Source organism: Actinia tenebrosa, unplaced genomic scaffold (assembly GCF_029948245.1).
Source record: "Actinia tenebrosa isolate PJP-AT-01 unplaced genomic scaffold, QUT_ActTen_1.0 PGA_scaffold13__45_contigs__length_12533684, whole genome shotgun sequence".
Classification (NCBI taxonomy): Eukaryota; Metazoa; Cnidaria; class Anthozoa; order Actiniaria; family Actiniidae; genus Actinia; species Actinia tenebrosa.
In genome coordinates, this window is record NW_028292573.1 from 7,256,886 (window position 1) to 7,279,039 (window position 22,154).

The following is a 22,154-nucleotide window of genomic DNA, read 5'->3' on the forward strand; positions in this document are numbered from 1 at the left end:
CCAATTAAATCACAATTAGTCTATTCTTACTCCACCTCAATCCATCCTTTCAAATTTTTTTTTTTCCCAATTACATGACCTTCGCCTAGTTCTAACTCGCCCATTATCTCCATCTAATCCAATTAAATCACATGTCTATTCTCACTCACCCATCATCCATCCCATCCAATTAAATGCCAGTCGTCCTTCTTACTCCACCCTCATCCTCTACTCCAGATTAAATCCACATTAGCCTTTCTTACTCCACCCATAAATCCATCCTCAATCCATTATACATTAGCCTATTCTAACCTGTCCCTTATCCACCATCTATCCAGTTAATCACATTAGTCTATTCTCACTCCACCCATCATCCATCCATTCCAATTAAAGTCCACCCCCATTCGTCCATTCTTACTCCACCCACTCCATCTACTCCAATTACACACCTTAGCCTATTCCCTCAACCCTCATCCATCATCCAATTAAATCACATTAGCTCTTCGTACGTTGCCCATCATCCATCCATCTAATCAATTAAATCACATTAGTCTATTCTTACTCCATCCATCATCCATCCAATCCATTAAATGCCATTGGTCCATTCTAATCCCCTTCCCCTCATCCATCTATCAATTAAATCACATTAGTCATTCTCACTCCCCCATCCTCCATCCATCAATTAATCACATTGGCCATTCAACTCCACCATCATCCATCCATCCCCCAATGTTAATCACATAGTCCATTCTTACTCCACCCATCCCACTTCCCCCCCTTTTCCAAAAAAATTTTCCAATCTAATAATCACATTAGTCTATTCAGTCCCACCCATCATCCATTCCAACCAATTAAAAACGTTACCCTCTTTTTGTAACTCACACCACCATCAATCCAATCCAATTAAGCCACGTTAATCTATTCTTAACTACACCCACCTTCATACAATCCATTTAAATGACATTACCTCTTCTCACTCTGCCAGTATCCATCATCTAATCCATTAAACCACATTGAGTCCCTCTCACGCCTCACCCATCAATCCATACACTCCATTAAATCACATTAGCCTATTCTAAACTCTTGCACATCATCCATCCATTAATCCAATGAAACTCACATTAGTCTATTCTTACTCACCCCATCATCCATCCAATCCAATTAATGCCATTCGTCCAGTCTTACTCCACCCTCATCCATCGCGAATCCAATTAAATCACCTAGCCCATTCTACTCCACACATCATCCAGCTACATCCTTTAATCACATAGCCTATTCTACCACCCATCATCCATCCATCCAATTAAATCCTCATTAGCCTATTCTACTCATGCCCATCAATCCATCCATCTATCCAATAAACCATTCCGCCTATTCGTACGCCCTATCATCCATCCACCACTAAATCACATTACCTATCTACCCTCTGCCCATCATCCATCCTCTTATCCAATAAATCCGTAATAACATTCTCTATTCTTACTCCCACCCAGCATCCATCTAAGCCAATTCAATTCACATTAGTCTATCTTACTCCACCCATCATCCATCTAAGCCAATAACTCACATTATCTATCTAACTCTGCCCATCATCCATCCATCTCATCCAATTAAATCACATGGACGGGATGAAGTAGCGGGATAGGTATGATTAATCGGGTGGTAGACCTCCTCAGAGGGGAGGACTGTAGAGGGTGAGTGTTGTAGAGGATAGTCATGGGGGGGTTGGGAGTGGATCCGAATAGATATGGGGGGGAAGCCCTTCTTACTCCACCATCATCCATCTAATCCAATTAAATCACATGTAGTCCTTTCTTACTCGCACAATCATCCATCCATTCCAATTAACACATTACCCTATTCTTACTTACACTACTTTGTTACTGGTTTTTCCCCCCATCATCCAGCCATCTAATCCAATTAATTCCATTAGTCCTATTCTTAACTCCACCCATCATCCCTCCATCCAATTAATGACATTAGCCTATTCGAACTCTGCCCATTATCCATCCTATCCATTAAATCACCTTAGTCGATTCTCACTCCACCCATCACCCATCCTATCATTAAATGCCATTCGTCCTTCTGTAATAGTAACGCCCACCCAGCATCCCCTCTATCCAATTAAAAATCACATTAGCCCAAAACACATTTTTTTTTCTTACTTAAATTACTTAAAAAAATTTTTCTTTATAAATATTATAAAAAAAAAATCTCATGAAATAAATAAAATTTTTTTATTTTTTTTTTTTTTTCCTTAATCTTATATAATGTTTTTTCTTCTTAAAAAGAATCACTCACCCTCATCCACCCAATTCCAATTAAATCACATTAGCTATCTAATTCTGCCATCATCCATCCATCTAATCGTAAGATCAATGTAGTGCTATCTTACTCCACCCATCACCATGCATCCATTAAATCACCGTAGCCTATTCTTACTCCACCCCATATCTATCCAATCAATTAATCACCTAGGCTTAAATTCTAACTCGACCATCATCCATCCATCGAATCCAATGAAATCACATTAGGCTATTGTCGTACTCACCCATCATCCTCCAATCATAATGCATTTGGTCCTTCTTCTCCATCCATCCATCACAGCCCTCAATTATCATTAATGCCATTTCTAGGTCCATCTTACTTCACCCATCAGCATCCTCCAGACTATAATCCAATTAAATCACATTATTCCATTCCTTTACTCCACCCATCATCCATCCACTCATCCAATTAAATCACATTAGCCTCCATTCTTACTCCCATCATCCCATCCAATCCATTAAATCACATAGTCCCATTCGTCTATTACTCCACCCATCATCCATCCAATTTAAAATGCCATTGAAATAATTAGTCCATTCTTACTCCACCATCATCCTCCATCCATCCAATTAAATCACATTAGCCCTTCTTACTCCACCCATCATCCATCCATCTATCCAATTAAATCACATTATTCTTTTACTATACCACCCATCATCCATCCATTATCACATTATACTATTCTTACTCCACCCATCATCCATCCATCCAATCCAATTAAATCACCATTAGTCCTATTCTACTCTGCCCATCATCCATCCATCTATCCAATTAAAAAACACATTATCCATTTTTTCTTACTCCACCCATCATCCATCCATCTAATCCAATTATCACATTATCAAGCCTCTTATTCTACTCCATCCCATCATACATCCAATCCAATTAAATCACATTAGTCCATTCTTTACTCCACCCATCATCCAATCCAATCTAATCATTCAATTAAATCACATTAGTCCCTATTCTTACTCCACCCATCATCCATCTAATCCATTAAATCACTTAGTCCATATTCTTACTCCACCCATCATCCAATCCATCTCAATTAAAACCACATTATCCATTTCTTAACTCCACCCATCATCCCATCCATCCCATCCAATTAAATCACATTATCTTACTTCTCCACCCATCATCCATCCAATTTAAATCACATTAGTCTATTCTACTCCACCCCATCATCCATCCATCTAATCCAATTAAATCACATTAGTCTATTCTTACTCCACCCATCATCCATCCATTAATGCCATTCAGTCTCTTACTTACCCCATCCATCCAATCCAATTAAATCACATTAGTCCCATTCTTACTCCACCCATCCATCCATCTAATCATTTAAATCACATTAGTCCATTCTTACTCCACCCATCATCCAATCCAATCCAATTAAATCACATTAGCCTATTCTTACTCTGCCCATCATCCATCCATCTAATCCAATTAAATCACATTAGTCTATTCTTACTCCACCCATCATCCATCCAATCCAATTAAATCACATTAGTCCATTCTTACTCCACCCATCATCCATCCAATCCAATTAATCACATTAGCAATTATTTCTTAACTCTCCCCCATCATCCATCCATCCAATTAAATCACATTAGTCCATTCTTACTCCACCCATTAATCCATCCATCTAATCCAATTAAATCAAATTAGTCCCTTCTTACTCCTCCCTCCCATCAGCCTAGTCTTACTCCACCCTTCATCAATCATCTAGTCCAATTAAACCACATTAGTCCATTCTTACTCAACCATCATTCCAATCCATTCCAATTAAAACACCATAACCCATTCTTACTCCTCTCATCATCCATCCAATCCAATTAAATCACATTAGTCCATTCTTACTCCACCCATCATCCAACTAATCAATTTAAATCACATTAGTCCATTCTTACTCACACCATCATCCAATCCAATCCAATTAAATCACATTTGTCCATTCTTACTCCACCAACCATCCATCCAATCCAATTAAATCACATTAGTCCATTCTTACTCTACCCATCATCCATCCACTCCAATTAAATCACATTAGTCCATTCTTACTCCACCATCATCAACCAATCCAATAAATCACATTAGCCCATTCTTACTCCACCCATCATCCATCCAATCCAATTAAATCACATTAGCTTATTCTTACTCCACCCATCATCCATCCAATCCAATTAAATCACATTAGCCTATTCTAACTCTGCCCATCATCCATCCATCTAATCCAATTAAATCACACTAGTCTATTCTTACTCCACCCATCATCCATCCAATCCAATTAAATCACATTAGCCTATTCTAACTCTGCCCATCATCCATCCATCTAATCCAATTAAATCACATTAGTCTATTCTGACTCCACCCATCATCCATCCAATCCAATTAAATGCCATTGGTCCATTCTTACTCCACCAATTATCCATCTAATCCAATTAAATCACATTAGCCTATTTTTACTCCACCCATCATGCAATCCAATCCAATTAAGTCACATTTGTCCATTCTTACTCCACCCACCATCCATCCAATCCAATTAAATCACATTGGTCCATTCTAACTCCACCAATCATCCATCCAATCCAATTAAATCACATTAGTCTATTCTTAATCCACCCATCATCCTTCCATCCAATCTAATTAAATCCCATTAGTCTATTCTAAGTCCACCCATCATCCATCCAATCCAATTAAAACACGTTACCCTATTTTAACTCCACCCACCTTCAATCCAATTCAATTAAATCACGTTAATCTATTCTTACTACACCCACCATTCATACAATCAAATTAAATCACATTAGTCCATTCTTACTCCACCCGCAATCGACCTAATACAATTAAATGACATTAGTCCATTCTTACTCCATCCATCATCCATCCAATCAAATTAAATCACAGTAGTCCATTTTTTCTCCACGCATTATCCATCCATCTAATCCAATCAAACCACATTAGTCCATTCTTACTCCCCCCATCATCCATCCATATAATCCAATTAAACCACATTAGCGTATTCTTAGTCCACCCATCATCCATCCAATCCAATTAAATGCCATTGGTCTATTCTTACTCCACCCATCATCCATCTAATCCAATTAAATCACATTAGTCCATTCTTACTCAACCCATCATCCATCCATCTAATCCAATTCAACATCATTAGTCTATTCTTACTCCACCCACCATTCACACAATCCAATTAAATCACATTAGTCCATTCTTACTCCACCCGCAATCCACCTAATCCAATTAAATGACATTAGTCCATTCTTACTCCATCCATCATCCATCCAATCAAATTAAATCACACTAGTCCATTTTTACTCTACCCATTATCCATCCATCTAATCCAATTAAATCACATTGGTCAATTCTTACTCCATCCATCATTCATCCAATCAAATTAAATCGCATTAGTCCATTTTTACTCCACACATCATCCAATCCAATCCAATTAAAACACATTACCCTATTCTTACTCCCCCTATAATCCATCCATCTAATCCAATTAAACCACATTAGCCTATTCTTACTCCGCCCATCATCCATCCATCTAACCCAATTAAATCACATTAGTCCATTCTTACTCCACCCATCATCCAATCCATTCCAATTAAAAAACATTACCCTATTCTTACTCCCCTCATCATCCATCCAATCCAATTAAATCACATTAGTCCATTCTTACTCCACCCATCATCCAATCCATTCCAATTAAAACACATTACCCTATTCTTACTCCCCCCATCATCCATCCATCTAATCCAATTAAACCACATTAGCCTATTCTTACTCCACCCATCATCCATCCATCTAATCCAATTAAACCACATTAGTCCATTCTTACTCCACCTATCATCCATCCATCTAATCCAATTAAATCACATTAGTCCATTCTTACTCCACCCATCATCCAACTAATCCAATTAAATCACATTAGTCCATTCTTACTCCACCCATCATCCTACCATCCAATCCAATTAAATCACATTAGCCTATTCTAAGTCCACCCATTATCCATCCAATCCAAATACAACCCGTTACCCTATTTTAACTCCACCCATCATCCGTCTAATCCAATTAAATCACATTAGTCCATTCTTACTACACCCACCATTCATACAATCCAATTAAATCACATTAGTCCATTCTTACTCCACCCACAATCCACCTAATCCAATTAAATGACATTAGTCCATTCTTACTCCATCCATCATCCATCCAATCAAATTAAATCACAGCAGTCCATTTTTACTCAACCCATTATCCATCCATCTAATCCAATTAAATCACATTGGTCAATTCTTACTCCATCCATCATTCATCCAATCAAATTAAATCGCATTAGTCCATTTTTACTCCACACATCATCCAATCCTATCCAATTAAAACACATTAGTCTATTCTTACTCCCCCTATAATCCATCCATCTAATCCAATTAAACCACTTTAGTCCATTCTTACTCCACCCATCATCCATCCAATCCAATTAAATGCCATTGGTCCATTCTTACTCCACCAATCATCCATCTAATCCAATTAAATCACATTAGCCTATTTTTACTCCACCCATCATGCAATCCAATCCAATTAAGTCACATTTGTCCATTCTTACTCCACCCACCATCCATCCAATCCAATTAAATCACATTGGTCCATTCTAACTCCACAAATCATCCATCCAATCCAATTAAATCACATTAGTCTATTCTTAATCCACCCATCATCCTTCCATCCAATCTAATTAAATCCCATTAGTCTATTCTACGTCCACCCATATCCATCCATCCAATTAAAACACGTTTACCTATTTAACTCCACCCACCTCAATCCAATTCAATTAATCACGTTAATCATTTCTTACTACACCACCATCAAAAATCAATTAAATCACACTTAGTCACATTCTTACTTCCACCCTCAATCGAACCAATCCAATTTAAATCACATTATCCATTCTTACTCCCTCCATCAATCCATCCAATCAATTAAATCACATTAGTCCATTCTACTCTCCACCATCATCCAATCCAATCCAATTAAATCACATTTGTCCATTCTTACTCCACCATCATCCTAATCAATTAAATCACATTATCTATTCTTACTACCCATCCCATCCAAATCCATTAAATCCTATGTCTACTTACCCATCATCATCCATCCATCCAATTAAATCACATTAGTCCATTCTTACTCAAACCATCATCCATCCACATCCAATTAAACACATTAGTCCTTCTTACTCCACCATTCATCATCCAATCAAATCCAAATTAAATACATTAGTCCATTCTACCTACCCATCCACCCCATTCACCAACTAATTCCAATCTTACAAAAGCCACATTAGTCCATTCTTACTCACCCATCATCCAATCCAAATCCAATTAAATCACATTAGTAACCATTCTTACTCCACCCATCATCCAATATCCAATTAAATCATTAATTAGTCCATGCTACTCCACCCATTAATCCAATCCAATTAAATCACATTAGCCAGTTTTACCACCCATCATCCATCCAATCCATTAAATACACATTAGTCCATTCTTACTCTACCCATCATCCAATCCAATTCAATTAAATTTAGCCACCCCACCTCATCCTCCCATTCCAATCAATTAAATCACATTATTTCTTACTCCCACCCATCATCAAGTCCAATTAAATCACATTAGTCTATTCTTACTCCACCCACCTCATCAATCCAATGAAATCACATGAGTTCTTCTCATCCATCCATCAATTACAATAAATCACATTAGGTCCATTCTTACTCCACATAATCATCTAATCCCAATTAAATCCACATTAGTCTATTCTTACTCCATCCCATTTCCAATTACACAGTCCCATTGACTCACAACCATCATCCATCCATAAACCCTCCATCCAATCCAATAATAACTCACATTAGCACATCCAATCCAACATCCAAATCCATGAAATCCAATTAAACCGGCCCAACAGCCATCTAGACTCATAATACAATGTACTTGGTCCATGTTACCAACATTATCATCCATTAATACATTAGCATTGTAAGTACTCCCATATGCTAGTTTATCCACTCCCATCCAATCCAAGTTAAATCATTTGTCCAGTCCATTCTCCAATAAATAACTCCATAATCCCAATCCATCCCATCCAATTAAAGAAATTAGTCTCCATCAGCCTTCCTCCATCTAATCCACATTAATGTCTTATCCCAATTCTACGTCCACTAGTCACCCATCATCCATCCAAGTCCAATTGAAAAAAAGTTTACCGTAGTGTGACTCCACCAACTTCAATCCATCCAATTAAATCACGTATCTTTTATTATTACTAAACCCACCATTATACAATCAATTAAATCACAGTAGTCCATTCTTACTCCACGCAATCAGACCTCAATAGCAAGTAATGACAAGAGCCATCTTACTCAGCCATCTCCAATCCAATAAATTTAAATCACAGTAGTCCATTTAGTCCCATCGAATCATCAAACAATCCATAAGTACCCCATTCGGTACGCCATCACCAGCCCTATCCAAGTACCCTTACCCAACACCGCATCCAGCCAATCCCAATTTAAAGGCATCTATGTCTTACTCCAACCATCCAGCTATCCAATTAAATCACATTAGTCATGCTTACAAAACCATCATCCATCCATATAATCCCAATCAAACATCATTTCTATTCTTACTCCACCATTCACACAATCCAAGTTAAATAACAAATTAGTCCATTCTTACTCCACCCGCAATCCACCTAATCCAATAAATGACATTAGTTCCATTCTTACTCCAGCCATCATCCATCCAATCAAAATTAAATCACACTAGTCCATTGTTACTCTACCATTATCCATGAGCAGCATCTAATCCAATAAATCCATTGGTCAATTCTTACTCCATCCATCATGATCCAATAATCAAATTAAATCGCAGGTGTCAAGGGGTTTAAGCCACACAGCATCATCCAATCCCAATCCAAGGAAAACACATTACCTATCTTACTGCCCCATAATCCATCATCCATCTAATCCAATTAAAACCACTATTTAGCGTGATTCTTACTCAACGCCATCAGCCATGCCAGCTAACCAAATGCAAAGCACAGGAGGCCAGGCGACCTCCACCCCGCAGCCAAGACAGGCCAAGGAAAAAACATGACCCGAGCTTACTCCCTCCATCATCCAGTTCCAATCCAAGTAAAGCAACAGGAGGCCCGGGGACGCACCCCGCAAGCCAGCCAGCCAAGGAAAACACATTACCCCAGGCGGACGCCCCGCAGCATACAGCCAGCAGAAGCAAGGAAACCACAGTTGCCGATGTCGTACTCCACCCCGCAGCCAGCCAGCGAATCCAGTAAACCACATTAGTCCATTACTTACTCCACCTATCATCCATGCATCGGAATCCAATTAGAATAGAACACTTACCACGTCCATTTCTTACCCACCCATCATCCAACTAATCCAATTAAAATCACATTAGTCCTTTTACTCCACCCATCATCCCTACATCCAATCCAATTAAATCACATTAGCCTATTCTAAGTCCACCCATATCATCCAATCCAAAGACAACCCGTTACCCTATTTTAACTCCACCCATCATCCGTCTAATCCAATTAAACACATAGTCCATTCTTACTACACCCACCATCAACATCCAATTAAATCACATTCGTCCCATTCTTACTCACCCACAATCCACCTAATCCAATTAAATGACATTAGTCCATTTCTTACTCCATCCCTCTCCATCCAATCAAATTAAATCCACAAGCAGTTCCATTTTACTCAAACCATTATCCATCCATCTAATCCAATTAAATCCACATTGGCAATTCTTACTCCATCCATCATTCATCCAATCAAATTAAAATCGCATTAGTCCATGTTTACTCCACACCATCATCAATCATATCCACTTTAAAACACTTAGTCTATTCGTACTCCCCTATAATCCATCCACTAATCCAATTAAACCACTGTAGTCCATTCTTACGCCACCATCATCCCATCCAATCAATATGGCCATTGGTCCATTCTAATCCACCAATCATCCATCTAATCAATTAATCCACATTAGCGATTTTTACTCCACCCATCCATGCAATCCAACCAATTAAGTCACATTTGTCCATTCTTACTCCACCCACCATCCATCCATCCAAGTAAACACATTGGTCCATTAGAACTCCACAAATATCCATCCAATTCAATAAAATCCATAGTCTAGTTTAAGCCACCCATCATCCTTCATCAAATCTAATTAAATCCCAGTGGTCTATTCTAAGTCCACCGAGCCCAGCAATCCAAGTAAAACACGTTACCCTATTTTAACGCCACCCACCGTCAATTCCAAGTCAATTAAATCACGTTAATCTATTCGTAACTCACACCCACCAGAATACAATACATTAAAACTCACATTAGTCCATCTTACTCCACCCGCAATCGACATAATACAATTAAATGACATTAGTCCATTCTTACTCAATACATCATCCATCCAATCAAATTAAATCCCAGTAGTCCATTTTTTCTCCACGCATTATTCCATCCATCTAATCCGTATTGTTGTCTTACAATCAAACCACATTAGTCCATTCTTACTCCCCCACATCATCCACCATATAATCCAATTAAACGCACATTAGCGTATTTCCTAGTCCACCATCATCCATCAATCCAATTAAATGACCATTTGTCTATTCGTACTCCACCCATCATCCCATTAATTCCAATTAACACATTAGTCCATTCTTACTAAACCCACATCCATCCATTCTAATCCAATTCAACCATCATTAGTCTATTCTTACGCACCCACCATTCACACAAATCCAATTAAATCACTTTAGTCATTCGTAATCCCACCGCAATCCACCTAATCCCAATAAATGAACATGAGTACATGCTTACTCCATCCATCATCCATCCAATCAAATTAAAATCACACTAGTCCATTTTGACGCTACCATTATGCCATCAATCTAATCCAATTAAATCACATTGGTCAATTCTTACTCCATCCATCATCTCATCCAATCAAAGAAATAGCCAATTAGTCCATTTTTACTCCCAACATCATCCAATCCAATTCAATTAAAACACATTACCAATTTTACTCCCCCTATAATCCATCCATCTCATCAATTAAACCACATTCGCCTATATTACTCCGCCCATCATTCCCATCCATCTAACCAATTGAATAAATAGTCCTTCTTACTCCACCATCATCCAATCATTCCAATTAAAAAACCTTACCCGATTCTTACTCCCCTATCATCCATCCAATTCAAATAAATCACATTAGTCCATTCATTCTACACCCCTCATCATCCATTCAATTAAAACACATTACCCTCTTCTTACTCCCTCAATCCATCCATTAATCCACAATTAAAACCACATTGCCTATTCTTACCCACCCATCATCCATCCATCTAATCCAATAAACCACATTAGTCCATTCTTACCCACTATATCCATCCATCTATCCAATTAACTAACATTAGTCCATTCTTACCACCATCATCCAAACAATCCAATTAAATCACATAGTCCTTCTTACTCACCCATCATCCTACATCAATCCAATTAAATCACATGAGCCTATTCTAAGTCCACCAATTATCAATCCAATCCAAATACAAACCCGTTACCTATTTTAACTCCACCATCAGCCGTCTAATGCCAATGAAATCACATTAGTCCAGTCTTACTACACCCACAATCATACAATCCAATAAAATCACATTAGTCCATTCGTACTCCCCCACAATCCACAATTCCAATTAAATGACATTAGTCCATTCACTTACCCATCCATTATCCAGTCCATCTAATCCAATTAAAGCACATTAGGGCTATTCTTACTACCACCAATCCTCATCCAATCCAATGAATGCCATTGGTCCATCTTACTACATCCATCCTCCATACAATCCAATGAAATGCCATGGTCCATTCGTCACATCATCCATCTAATCAATTGAATCACATAGTCCATTCTCACTCCCCATCATCCACAATCAATTAAAATCACATTAGCCTATTCTAAACTCTGCACATCATCCATCCATCTAATCAAATTACTACATTAGTCTATTCTTACTCCACCCATCATCAACCAATACAATTCAAATGCATCGTCAATTCTTACTCCCATCATACCATCCAATCCAATTTTAAATCACATTAGACCCATTCTATTACTCCACCCACTATCCTCTAATCCATTTAAAGTCATTAGCCTATTCTACTCCACCCATTCATCCAATCAATTAAAATCACATTAGCCTATTTACCTTTGCTGCCATCATCCATCCATCTAATCACTTAAATTCAAATTTATCTATAGTCTGACTTACACCATCATCCATCTAATCCACTTAACTCAATTAGTCATATTCTATTCCACCATATCAATCATCGATCTAATCCAATTTTGTTATTAATTCACATAGGATATTTTCTATTCTTCTCGGCCCATCATCCAATCCATCTACCAATTATAATTCAAACCCCATTAGTCCATTTTACTTTTACCCTATCCATCCATTCCCAGTACAATTCTCTCATCCATGTATCCAATCAACTAATTTAGTCTTGTATTTTTACTCCATCATCCAACCATTCCACATACCCTATCTTACTATCCCAATCGCAATTAAACCATCCTAACTCATTCCATCCAGCTAACCCATTAAAACCACATAGTCCATTCTACTCCACCATCATCCATCATCATCAAAGTAAATACGTTAGTCATATCTACTCCACCCATCCCATCCAAGCCAATTTAATCACATTAGCCTATTCTAAATTGCCCACTCATCCAAGCCAATAATATCATTCTCCATTTTACTCCACCCATCATCCATCCAATCAAATTAAATCACATTAGCCCATCTTCCGCACCCATCATCCATTACTAATCCATTTAAATCACATTAGCCTATTCTAATCCATCCATCACATATATTTCCACCCATCTTATCCAATACTATAAATCACATCCAATCCTATTTCCCATCTCCAACATTAGTCCATTCTTACTCTCCACCCATCATCCATCCAAATCCTATTAATCACATTAGTCCATTCGGTTACTCCACCATCATCATCCATCCAATCCAATTAAAAATCACATTAGTCCATCTTACTCCACCCATCACCATCCCAATCCAATTAAATCACATTAGTCCTTCTAGCTCCACCCATCATCCATCCAATCCAATTAAATCACATTAGTCCATTCTAACTCCAAACCATCATCCATCCATCCAATTAAATCACATTAGTCCATTCTTACTCCACCCATATCCATCCAATCATAATAAATCACATTAGTCCATCTTACTACCACCATCATCCAATCTAATCACCAATTAAAATAACATTGAGTCAATTCTTACTCACACCCATAATCCATCCATCCAATCCTAATAAATCACATAGTCCATTCTTACTCCACCCATCATCCATCCATCCAACCAATTAACTCACATTGGTCCATTCTTAATCCACCATCATCCTCCATGCAATCCAATTAAATCACATTAGTCACCATTTGCTCCAACATCATTACAGCCATCCAATCCCAATAATTAACAAGTCCATTTCTTACTCCACCAATCACCATCCAATCAAATTAAATAACCATTATCCATTCTTACTCCACCCATCCATCCATCCAATCCTATTAAATCACATTAGTCCATTCTTACTCCACCCATCATCCATCCATCCATCCCAATCCAATAAATCCATCACATTAGTCCTTCTTAATCTCCATCACATCATCCATCCATCAATCCCATAATTAAATCACCATTAGTCCATCCAATCTTACTCCACCCATCATCCATCCATCCAATCCAATTAAATCACATTAGTCCATTCTTACTCCACCCATCATCCAATCCAATCCAATTAAATCACATAGTCCATTCTTACTCCACCCATCCATCCATCCAATCCAATTAAATCACATTAGTCCATTCTTACTCCACCCATCATCCATCCAATCCAATTAAATCACATTAGTCCATTCTTACCTCACCCATCATCATCCAATCCAATTAAATCACATTAGTCCATTCTTACTCCACCCTCAGCATCCATCCAATCCAATAAAGCACAGTGCCATTCTTACTCTACCCATCATCCATCCAATCCAATTAAATCACATTAGTCCATTCTTACTCCACCCATCATCCATCCAATCCAATTAAATCACATTAGTCCATTCTTACTCCACCCCATCCATCCATCCAATCCAATAAATCAGTCTATTCTTACTCACCCATCATCCATCCATTCTTCTTATTACTCCACCCATCATACAATCCTAATCCAATTAAATCACATTAGTCCATTCTTACTCCACCCATCATCCATCCAATCCAATTAAATCACATTAGTCCATTCTTACTCCACCCATCATCCATCCATATCCAATCCAATTAAATCACATTAGTCCATTCTTACTCCACCCATCATCCATCCATCCAATCCAATTAAATCACATTAGTTCCATTCTTATCCACCCATCATCCATCCATCCAATCAATTAAATCACATAGTCCATTCTTACTCCACCCATCATCCATCCATCCAATCTAATTAAATCACATTTAGTCCATTCTTACTACCCACCCATCATCCAATCCAATCCAATTAAATCACATTAGTACATCTTACTCCACCCATCATCCATCCATCCAATCCTAATAAATCACATTAGTCCATTCTTACTCCACCCTCATCCATCCATCCAATCCAATTAAATCACATTAGTCCATTCTTACTCCACCCACTCATCCATCAATCCAATTAAATCATTAGTCCATTCTTACTCCACCCATCATCCATCCAATCCAATTAAATCACATTAGTCCATTCTTACTCAACCCATCATCCATCCATCCAATCCAATTAAATCACATTAGTCTTCTTACTCCACCCATCATCATCCATCCAATCCAATTAAATCACATTATAGTTCTATTCTTCCACCCATCATCCATTCCAAATCCAATTAAATCACATTAGTCCATTCTTACTCCACCCATCATCCATCCATCCAATCCAATTAAATCACATTAGTCCCATTCTTACTCCACCCATCATCCATCCAATCCAATTAAATCACATTAGTCCATTCTTACTCCACCCATCATCCATCCATCCAATCCAATTAAATCACATTAGTCCATTCTTACTCCACCCATCATCCATCCAATCCAATTAAATCACATTAGTCCATTCTTACTCCACCCATCATCCATCCCATCCAATCCAATTAAATCACATTAGTCCATTCTTACTACCCATCATCCATCCAATCCTAATTAAATCACATTAGTCCATTCTTACTCCACCCATCATCCATCCATCTATACAAATTAAATCACGTTAGTCCATTCTTACTCCACCCATCATCCATCCAATCCAATTAAATCACATTAGTCCATTCTTACTCCACCCATCATCCATCCATCCAATCCAAAAATCATTAGTCCATTCTTACTCCACCCATCCATCCAATCCAATCCAATAAATCACATTAGTCCATTCTTACTCCACCCATCATGCATCCATCCAATCCAATGAAATCACATTAGTCCATTCTTACCTCCACCCATCATCCATCCAATCCAATTAAATCACATTAGGTCCCTTCTTACTCTTAACCCATCATCCATCCATCCAATCTAATCACATTAGTCCATGTCTACTCCCACCATCCCATCCATCCATCCAATTAAATCATAGTAGTCATTCTTACTCTTACTAAAACCCATCATCCATCCAATCCAATTAAATCACATTAGTCCATTCTTACCCATCCATCCATCCATCCAATCCTAAAATCACATTAAGTCCATTCTTACTCCACCCATCATCCATCCAATTAAATCACATTAGTCACATTAGCCATTCTTACTCCACCCATCATCCATCACCAATTAATTAGGTCCATTCTTACTCCACCCATCATCCATCCATCCAAAATCACATTAGTCCATTCTTACTCCACCCATCATCCATCCATCCAAGTCCATTCTTACTCCACCCATCATCCATCCATCCAATCCAATTAAATCACATTAGTCCATTTCTTACTCCACCCATCATCCATCCAATCCAATTAGTCCATTCTCCACCACCATCCCATCCAATCCAATTAAATCACATTAGTCCATTCTTACTCCATCATCCCTCCAATCCAATTAAATCACATTAGTCCATTCTTAGAATCCAATTAAATCACATTAGTCCCTATTCTTACTCCACCCATCATCCATCCATCCAATCCAATTAAATCACATTAGTCCATTCTTACTCCACCCATCATCCATCAATCCAATTAATCACATTAGTCCATTCTTACTCCACCATCATCCATCCATCCAATTAAATCATATTAGTCCATTCTTACTCCACCCATTATCCATCAATCCAATTAAATCACATAGTCTATTCTTACTCCACCCATCATCCATCCATCCAATCCAATTAAATCACATTAGTCCATTCTTACTCCACCCATCATCCATCCAATCCTATTAAATCACATTAGTCCATTCTTACTCCACCCATCATCCATCCATCCAATCCAATTAAATCATATTAGTCCATTCTTACTAACCCATCATCCATCCAATTCCAATTAAATCACATTAGTCCATTCTTACTCTACCCATCATCCATCCATCCAATCCTAATTAAATCACATTAGTCCATTCTTACTCCACCCATCATCCAATCTAATCCAATTAAATCACATTAGTCCATTCTTACTCCACCCATCATGCATCCATCCAATCCTAATAAATCACATTAGTCCATTCTTACTCCACCCATCATCCAATCTAATCCAATTAAATCACATTAGTCTATTCTTACTCCACCCATCATCCATCCAATCAAATTAAAACACATTAGCCTATTGTTAGTCCACCCATCATCTATCCATCCAATCCAATAAAATCACATTAGTCCATTCTTACTCCACCCATCATCCATACAATCCAATTCAATCATATTAGTCTATTCTTACTCTACCCATCATCCATCCAATCCAATTAAATCACATTATTCTATTCTTACTCCACCCATCATCCAATCCAATCAAATTAAAACACATTAGTCCATTCTTACTCCACCCATCATCCATCCATCCAATCCAATTAAATCACATTAGTCCATTCTTACACCACCCATCATCCATCCATCGAATCCTAATAAATCACATTAGTCCATTCTTACTCCACCCATCATCCATCCATCCAATCCAATTAAACCACATTAGTCCATTCTTACTCCACCCATCATCCATCCAATCCAATTAAATCACATTAGTCCATTCTTACTCCACCCATCATCCATCCATCCAATCCAATTAAATCACATTAGTCCATTCTTACTCCACCCATCATCCATCCAATCCAATTAAATCACATTAGTCCATTCTTACTCCACCCATCATCCATCCAATCCAATTAAATCATATTAGTCCATTCTTACTCAACCCATTATCCATCCAATCCAATTAAATCACATTAGTCTATTCTTACTCCACCCATCATCCATCCATCCAATCCAATTAAATCACATTAGTCCATTCTTACTCCACCCATCATCCATCCAATCCAATTAAATCACATTAGTCCATTCTTACTCCACCCATCATCCATCCATCCAATCCAATTAAATCATATTAGTCCATTCTTACTAAACCCATCATCCATCCAATCCAATTAAATCACATTAGTCCATTCTTACTCTACCCATCATCCATCCATCCAATCCTAATAAATCACATTAGTCCATTCTTACTCCACCCATCATCCAATCTAATCCAATTAAATCACATTAGTCCATTCTTACTCCACCCATCATGCATCCATCCAATCCTAATAAATCACATTAGTCCATTCTTACTCCACCCATCATCCAATCTAATCCAATTAAATCACATTAGTCCATTCTTACTCCACCCATCATCCATCCATCCAATCCTAATAAATCACATTAGTCCATTCTTACTCCACCCATCATCCATCCATCCAATCCAATTAAATCACATTGTTCCATTCTTACTCCACCCATCATCCATCCATGCAATCCAATTAAATCACATTAGTCCATTCTTACTCCACCCATCATCCATCCATCCAATCCAATTAAATCACATTAGTCCATTCTTACTCCACCCATCATCCATCCAATCCAATTAAATCACATTAGTCCATTCTTACTAAACCCATCATCCATCCAATCCAATTAAATCACTTTAGTCCTTTCTAGCTCCACCCATCATCCATCCATCCAATCCAATTAAATCACATTAGTCTATTCATACTCCATCCATCATCCATTCATTCAATCCAATTAAATCACATTAGTCTATTCTTACTCCACCCATCATCCATCCATCCAATCCAATTAAATCACATTAGTCCATTCTTACTCCAACCATCATCCATCCAATCCAATTAAATCATGGCCCATTCTTAAGCCGCCCATCAACCATCCATCCAATCCAATTAAATCACATTAGTCCATTCTTACTCCACCCATCATCCATCCAATCCAATTAAATCACATTAGTCCATTCTTACTCCACCCATCATACATCCAATCCAATTAAATCACATTAGTCCATTCTTACTCCACCCATCATCCATCCAATCCAATTAAATCACATTAGCCCATTCTTACTCCACCAATCATCCAATCCAATCCAATTAAATCACATTGGTCCATTCTTACTCCACCCATCATCCATCCATCCAATCCAATTAAATCATATTAGTCTATTCTTACTCCACCCATCATCCATCTATCCAATCCAATTAAATCACATTAGTCCATTCATACTCCACCCATCATCCCTCCATCCAATCCAATTAAATCACATTATTCCATTCTTACTCCACCCATCATCCGTCCATCCAATCCAATTAAATCACATTAGTCCATTCTTACTCCGCCCACCATCCATCCATCCAATCCAATTAAATCACGTTAGTCCATTCTTACTCCACCCATCATCTGTTCATCCAATCCAATTAAATCACATTAGTCCATTCTTACTCCACCCATCATCCATCCAATCCAATTAAATCACATTAGTCCATTCTTTCTCCACCCATTATCCATCCAATGCAATTAAATCACATTAGCCCATTCTTACTGATTATATTTTTTTAACTTTATTATTGATATGGTACCATTTATTTTGATATCCTTATCGTTGGTTCATGATTTTGTCATCTGTCTTGATCTTGATGGTGCTGCATCATCTCACAAGGCTTTGCAGCACAACAGCTTGGTAATGACTGAATATGACAGATTGGGTGAAGCTATAGAAAATAAAAACAAATGGAAAATGTCAAAATCGTGTTGTCTGTTTTAGTAACACACATCAAATAGGGTCAAATGGCAAGTTATATCTTTTATTGGTAACTTTAGTAAGCATGGGTAGTGCAGCAGAAAGAGCACTGTCCTCTCATAATCACCAAGGCAAGGTTTGTTACAGGACTTGGTGTCATATGTGAGTAGATTTGCTCATGGTTTCCCTCTTGTGCTTCAAGGGTTTTTCTCTTGCGCTCTCTTCTCATGATCACCAAGGCAAGATTTGTTACTGGACAAGATGTCATATGTGAATAGATTTGCTCAAGGTTTTCCTCTTGTGCTTCAAGGGTTTTTCTCTTGGGCACCCGGTTTTCCTCCTTACCCAAAATCTGAATTCTGAATTTCAATTGTCAGAGTTTATTGGAAGAAGAGCCACTCTGTGGAATTGCCAAAGTTCAATTCCATGTACAGTATTGATTGAGTGAAAGTCTTAAGGTTCTGCTACACTGTGCAATTTTCTCAGCAACTTATCTCACAATGCTTAACTTGTAGCATTGCTAGTTCCCAAGGTGAAGTGTTTTAGCAGTTATTCTAAGACCCCAGACCTAAGACTAGGGGGGAGCACTGGGTGCACGTGCACCTCCCCCCATAAAAGCTTAAGGTCCTCTCATCCATCTCCTTTTTTTTTTCTTTTTTGGTTCTGCTTTCTTTTGGTTACTTTTTTTTATCTTTTATTTTTGTGCACCCTCCCAGCAAAAGTTCTAGTTACAGCCCTGGACCCTGGGTGTTTGTCCGGCAGGGACTCAAACCATGACCTCCCACAAGTGGCACAAAGTGGCACAAAGTGGAATCAGGGAGGGGTGCACACCCCCTGCACCCCTCCCCTGGATCCGCCAATGGGCTTAATTAAATATACAAAATCGAACTGGTTCATAGATACAGTATTCAAAAAGCATCATTATTTTACTCATGGTTTACATGAAAGCTATTTGAAATTTTTATTTTCAAAATGGCCAGCATTTAGTATTACTAGTTACAACAAAACACTCAAGCCTTACCTGACGTCATCATCATTAACATATTGGAAGTATAAACCTTCATAACTTATAGACGCATCACTCAAATCAAGAAATATTTTACCAATCACAGGGTTCATGCTACATTTTCGTTACAAAATTCGATTTTCAAGGACAAAGGTTTTTGTACTTTTTAGAAAATGGTTTAAACATTGATTCAATGTTACAATGCAGCTAATTCAGCCGGGGCCACTAGCTTAGATAAATAGATCTTTAATTTACGCATTCTTACCAGAAGTACCCAGATATTCAGCTAGGCTATTTACGAAAGATACGAAAACTCTTCAATCAATCGTTACTTATTTCAAAAAGAAAGTTAGAAATAGCATTAAGTTTGCATTACATTCAAGGAGTATTCCAGGAGTTTTGGCGTTTTCCTCTATTTTCAAGAACTTTTCAAGCGCCCTTAAAAACGTGTTTTCAATTCAAAGACTTTTCAAGGATTTCAAGGAGTAGCACGAACCCTGCAATCAACTACTTACCTTATGCAGAACCAGTACTGAAAGTATTGTCAAAGGGTTCATTTACACTTCAGGATTTTTAGTTTAAAACTGACTAAGTGCAAAAATGAAACGATAGCTCAAAATAAAATGCCTTTTTGAAGGACGATTGAACCCAGAAAACACGAAATAAACCTTATCTTAGTATTAGTATTGATTAGTGTAATACGTAAGCATTTCTTACCGGATAAAGGATGGTATTTTTAGACACGCTTTTCTCCTTCTTCCGCCATTTTGTTTGTTTATGTTTTTGACAAAGCCCGCACAGCATCATGGGACACCACAGGGATACCACGCAGAAAACAAACCATAAGTCGATCGTCGCTCCTTTGTGGGGTGTATTCAGAATGGACAAGAGTCTAATGGAATCAGTATGAATATGAGTTCTTAAAAGTACCTTTTCACAATACCACTACCACTACCACTACCACTTATGTAATGTGTTCCTTTAGATAGCCGCAAAACCCGTATAATTTCAGAGGAACATGATGATCATCGTGGATGATTTATACACTAAGAAAGACAGTCTGGGGCAAGGTCTCTTCTCCTCTCTTCTCTTCGCTTCTCTTTCCTTTTCTCTTCCCTTCTCTTCCCTTCTCTTCACTTTACTTTACTTCTCTTCTCTTGTCTTTCTTACTTTTTTTCCCTTCCTTTTTCTTCTCTGCTCTTCTCTTCGCTTCTCTTTCCTTTTCTCTTCCCTTCTCTTCCCTTCTCTTCACTTTACTTTACTTCTCTTCTCTTCTCTTCTCTTCTCTTCCCTTCTCTTCTCTTCTCTTCACTTCTCTTCTTCCTTCTCTTCTCTTCTCTTCTCTTCTCTTCTCTTCTCTTCTCTTCTCTTCCCTTCTCTTCTCTTCTCTTTTCTCTTCTCTTCTCTTCTCCTCTCTT

At 37.9% G+C, this 22,154-nt stretch overlaps 1 long non-coding RNA gene across 1 annotated transcript in view; it reads right to left on the reverse strand.

The window, feature by feature from the left end:
* The window catches only part of LOC148911718 (uncharacterized), a 59,682-nt gene extending 38,162 nt beyond the window's left edge, over positions 1–21,520 (reverse strand). The window contains exons 1-2 of the long non-coding RNA XR_016119515.1: positions 21,454–21,520; positions 19,570–19,701 (exon numbers count right to left, since the gene is read on the reverse strand). This is a non-coding gene — a long non-coding RNA (uncharacterized LOC148911718). The remainder of the gene's footprint in view (positions 1–19,569; positions 19,702–21,453) is intronic.
* Positions 21,521–22,154: the final 634 nt, after the last annotated feature.